Source organism: Vespa velutina, chromosome 1, assembly GCF_912470025.1.
Source record: "Vespa velutina chromosome 1, iVesVel2.1, whole genome shotgun sequence".
Lineage (NCBI taxonomy): Eukaryota > Metazoa > Arthropoda > Insecta > Hymenoptera > Vespidae > Vespa > Vespa velutina.
In genome coordinates, this window is record NC_062188.1 from 19791834 (window position 1) to 19797750 (window position 5917).

The window sequence follows — 5917 nt, forward strand, 5'->3', positions numbered from 1 at the left end:
TGATCATGAATTTGTAGAAATACGTTGCTCTCAATGAATATATTGCACCTTGGCCATATTGAAACAACGGTGGTCCGAAAGAATTTACGTCGCACATATAATAAGCACCGCAAAATTTGAACACACAAAGACAATGACTCTCGCAAGTCAATATTCCAAAGTGATATTTCAAAAACATTTGCTCTAACGATTGCCACAGATATTTACCACTTTTTGCATATAACCTACCACAAATGGCTGGTAAAACATTGGCCTCGAACATGGTCTCGCCTATTTTAAAATGGCTCATTAGATATCTGTTCCAAGAGCTAACGTGATTATACTCTGGTTTGGTCGACTTAAATTCAGCTTCCAATTTGCTATGCGTATAATATCTATCGCCGCACATCACAATTACATCGAGTGTCTTGGAGGTCCAATATTCCGGCGCCATAATTCTCGTCATACCAGCGCATACGACGTAACAGGCATAAGCTTGCAATCCGCGATTCTCTTTGTCGAACATACCGTCGGTAATGTGTAATTCACCCCATAGAGAAAAAAGTTTGTTCGCTTCTTCGACCAGATACTGATGCCAATGCATCCTCGGTGCAGCAGCATCTTTGACAGTTTTTTTCTTCGCCGACGGTAGACCACACCTCGTCCATGTTATTTTAAATAATTTCAACCACGTTGGTTTCTCTATTTCATCCTTAACGTCACCTTCCTCTTGCTCGATCGTACATGGATCTCTCCAATCCAATGGATCAAATGGACAATCGTCGATCGTTTTTCTTTTTATCCGATGAGTCGCTGCTTTAGGCTTACGTTCCAATAACTTTAGATTGTTAATTTGGCAACAATGATAGATCATATTGAATATCTGAATTGTGAATACATCACTTTTGTCTTCCTCTGTTACCTCTTCTCTTTCCTCATCACCTTTTTCTCTTCCTTCTCCTTTTTCCTCATTATCTTTTTCTATTTCTTCTTCTTCTTCTTCTTCTTGCGTTTCTTGTATTTTTTCATCGACTATTTCTATTGCTTTCTCTTGTCCTTCTTCTTCAACTGTTTCCATAACTGTTTCTATTATTTCTTCTTGTATTTTTTCTTCTTCTTTTCCTTCTTCTTCCTCTTCCTCCTCTTCCTCAATTTCCTCTTGTTCTTTCTCCTGACTCGATTGAGCCGGATCTATGTAAGCAGCAACTGGTATCTTTGATTTTGGAACATCATAAACATACGCTCGAAGCAATAAAATCATCAAATGTCTTTTCAACGATTTTCTAGTACAAAACTTCATGATACAGGCGTAACCATCGTCGTTCCAATAACCAAACTCGTCACATCGATAAGGATTGTACAAATACCAAAAACTACCATCCTGCCAAAATGCCAATGAGAATTTTGTTGTACGAAATATACAATTACGATATTCTACTGACAATTTGTCGAACCATTCCTCAATATGTTTCGTTTCCTTGTGAACAGGCTGTTTATATCCGTCGATTAATTTTTCCGAACCAAGTTCCAATTTAACGTTCATTAATTCCTTTCTATTCAACGTTTGTTTCCTTCGTAAATTTTGTTCTTCGTATTCCTTATCAACCGTAGTTATCCTTTTTACATCCTTCATTTCTTGAATCAATTCGACTTCAACGCTATACTTGTAATTATATACTACGATATCGTCCAATCTTTGTTTGTTCTTGATATTGATGGAACCGATATGAGTGAAGAGCATCCAGGCGTGGTCGTAAATATAATCGATGTTCACGCTCCATGCGTACTTATATCTTAAACGTAAAGTCAAATATCAAACGTTTAAATACATTACATAGTAGCCAATCAATTTCGCTCATTGAATTCTAATGGGCGATCAAATGAACCTAATTAAACGTATGCTTTGTCAACGGCTCGTATAATATTAAACATGAAATAATATTCGTTATTCGGTATATCGAGGCTCATGCTAAACAATTATCTGGGATAAGTGTTAACGTTAAATTTTCGTTATATGCGTATGATTGTAAATCGAACAAATGCGGCCCGTACGTGAATCCCGATGTTTAATAATGTACACGCGTATATAATTAAAACGTTTGTTTGAATAAATTATTTTTCTTACTTATTAATTCGACGTAAATGATCTTTTTTTTTTTTTTGTTTTTTTTTTTTTTTTTTTTTTTTTTTGTTTAAATGACACAGATAAATTCGATATCACATTAATCCTAATAATTTGTATTTTACCTCAATTGCGTTTTCGCAAGTAGAGCAACGATCGCTTGGTAAAAACAAAATTTCCATGTTTTTTCACGATTTCTAAGGGAACCCAATTCGATCAGGTGCATTCCCTTCAATCCACGAAGACACACATCGGCATACGCTCTGGGACCTTTTTTCTTCGAGTAAAACTCGAATATAACGTAATCGCCGTCTACAAGACCGGGCCTTTCACCGGCATCTCGATCAACCATAAATGCTTTTGTAATTTTAGGACAAATAGGTGGTATCCTAGCGTGTCCCAATTCTTTTCTATCAGCAAAATCTTCCTTCAATCGACGCGACAATATACGTTCATTGTTCATCGTTGGACTATCGCAAGGAAATATATCCTTCCTTTTCCTTTCCTCCAATTCTTCACGTTCTTCAATTTCCTTGAAGAAATCACGTTTATCGCAGGGCCACATGTTAGGCCATTTTTCACTTTTCAATTCCGAAAATGATTTTCCTTCGTACAAATCCTTCCTACCGTCCTACAATACCATTATCCATTATCCACTAATTATCCACTAATTATCCCGTTAAAGCCACGTAATACGATGTTACTCGAATCTACAGACCGATCGAGCCTCACGCATATTCCTCCAAATTCGGATCATCTTTGAGCGATCTAGCTTATCGGGTAACATGGTTTCAGTTTCGAATTGAAAGGCATTCAGAGGGAAGCATTTGTATGGTGTTCCTATCTCTTCCGCTGACTTCATGCGAGGTAATTTCGGAAGTTTTCCTGGCTTCCTATGCTTGAATTTATCCTCTCTCTCTAATTGTTTCTCCTTTTCTATATATCTATATTTTCAAACGAGTTAACATCACAAACACATACAGACATATATATATATATATATATTTATATATACACATCGTTTTTTATCATCGTTACATACAAAATTATTAAGGTCGATTACGTTTTCATATATACACGCCATAATGCTTCCTCTTCGCAGGTCCATTTATCTTCCATGCATTCTTCCATTTGAAATTTTCGCCCTTTCATTAATCTTTTTTCTTTTAGGACTTTCGTCCCATCTGTGTCAACTGCATTCGTTGTAATGGTAGCTTCCTCGGTGTACGGCATCGTTTCATCTTCCACTTTTGATTCCTCCTCCATCGTTGCTGTCAATTAATTAATCGTTTCTCTTACGTACATCTCTTCTCTTTTTCTTTTTCTTTTTTTTTTTTTTGTTTTTCCTTCTTTTTCTTCGTATCACGAATTTGTCCGACAACAAATCTGAATAAGAATTATCGAATGTTACATATTACGATCTTCTAATTTGGATTTGTAACCTTTGTTAAATGTGTGACACGCGGAGATTCAAAAATTGAATAGAAAAACAATCGAAGAGAGAGAGAGAGAGAGACATGTATATATTGATTCGTGGATATCATCGGTGGTGACATCTAATCCGATGTAAAATATTTGAAATCTGTTAAAATCGATGTGACGATCGTGAGAAAACAAAAAAAAAAAGAAGATAAATAATAAAAAAAAATAAAAAGAAAAAAAAAATAGAAACAAGAAAAAGGGGAAAAAAAGAAAGAAAGAGAAATATAAAAAAAAAAAAAAGAAAAAAGCAAAGAAAGAAAAAGAGAGAAGAAGGAAGAAAGAAAAAGAATTCTAAAGTACGCAAAGCCTCGGTAATTTTATAATTATTTTCCTTCGTCGAAAACGTTTTGGAAACCTTAAAGCGACCTCGGGGCAATCTCGTCAGGTCGGAAGCCACACGGCAATGCAAGATTTTCAAAGTGTTTATATAATTACGACGATGTGGGACAGAAATAAATAACGCGGTGAGAAACCATATCCTCGATCGTGGTATTTGAATCATTATTGGATTTAGGAGCCCCGCACGTGCATCATTACCGAATAAATAAGTCCTATGGTAAACGCAACAGCGAGGACTCTGGGGTATCGACGCGCTTGCATACGACTTTTGCAAACGAGAGAAACGACAACAAATAAATAATCGTTGTGCAACGTGATATAATATGCATTTCCGGTTATTATCTCGGATTGGTAAATTCGCATGTACGTACAAAAAAAAAAATAAAAAATAAAAAATAACGAAACAAATAAAAAAAAAGAAAGAAAAAAGAAAGAAAAAAAGAAAAAGAAAAAAGAGTAGAAAAAAAGAAGAAAAAAACAAGGTCACCACGAATAATCCGCGATTTAAAACGTGGAATCAACTTCCCGTTCTTTTTGTTCGTCGAGAGTAGTAGTCGTCAAATTAATTCAATATTTAATCGGTCAAAGTTCAACGTCGAATATATGTATATATATATATATATATAGCAAGATGAAATCAAACTGATAAGATCCTCCACTCCGACTGGCTTTATTCATCGAATAAAAATAATAATGATAAAAAAAAAAAAAAAGAAAAAAGAGATGAAGAAAAAAATAAAAAGCAAGTTATATATATATATATATATATATATATATATATATATATATATAAATAGGAAGAAGAAGAAGAAGAAGGGTTTCGCGTTGGTTCGTTCGAGCCTTAAGTGCAGAGATTCTTTAATAGCATTCCGAAAAGAAGACGAAAGAAGAAGAAGAAGAAGGAGAAGAAGAAGAAGAAGAAGAAGAAGAAGAAGAAGAGGAAGAGGAAGAGGAAGAAGCTTCTTGTCGATTTTTAAGAGTAAAAACGAGAAGGAAAGAGAGAAAGAGAGAGAGAAAGAGGGAGAGAGCTTTCGCGGACTGTTGAGTATCCCGTGGGAATCGTGGCACCAGACAAAGTCAAAGTGAATTCGAAGCTCCGGTATCCGGCGCACTGATCTCCTTCCCTTCTGCTCAATCCCCACCTTTCCCCGCGTCCCTCGCCGTTAAACTTAAGCGACGGACGCCGAAGAAAACGGGGAAGTTTCTTTAGAACGGACTCGAAGATCAAGACAATTCTTCTTGAAAGTTTAATGAAATGTTCACAGTTAGAGAGAATCGCCGGAAGGAACGGATTGATTGGTCGTACCGGGTCGTATCCGGCTAAATCTCGATAGTACGTATAAATGAATTATCGTGACCTACGAGTTAAAACTGTCCCGTATTGCCATTCTATCTGCTATAAGGATTGATCGATCGACCCTAAACGAAAATTTCAAAATCGCATTAAACCTCTTATATTAAACTTATTTCCTTTCCTCCTCCTTCCTCCTCCTCCTCCTCCTCCTCCCACTCACCCCCCGCCCTCCCCAATCCCAATCCCCAATACTCGTCAGACCGTCTATATTTCTTTTCTTTTTTCCTTTCTTACGTCTATAGACGCAACGATAAGAAAAGAATTTTTTTATGCATATCAATTGCAAATGAACCAATAAATGGGGAATATTATAAAGTTGATATTTAAATTAGAAAAACGAGGAATGACAGAGAAGTTATATACGTGTGTGTTTGTGTGTGTGTGTCGAAAAAAGATAGATAAATAGAGAAAGAAAGAGGGAGAGAGGGAGGGTGGAAGATAGAGAGGGAAAGAGTGAAGAGTAAACAATGCATTATATGCAGTAGCATACAAAAGATCCCCTATGGCTGTGCAGCCATCTTCTTCGAAAGGTTACGCCAAGCTCTATCAATCTAATTAATTTTATTTTAATTACCGCATCGACGAGCACTCGTCGATTGTTATTGTTTCAATGGTGATGAATCGACCGGCGGCGGCGGTGG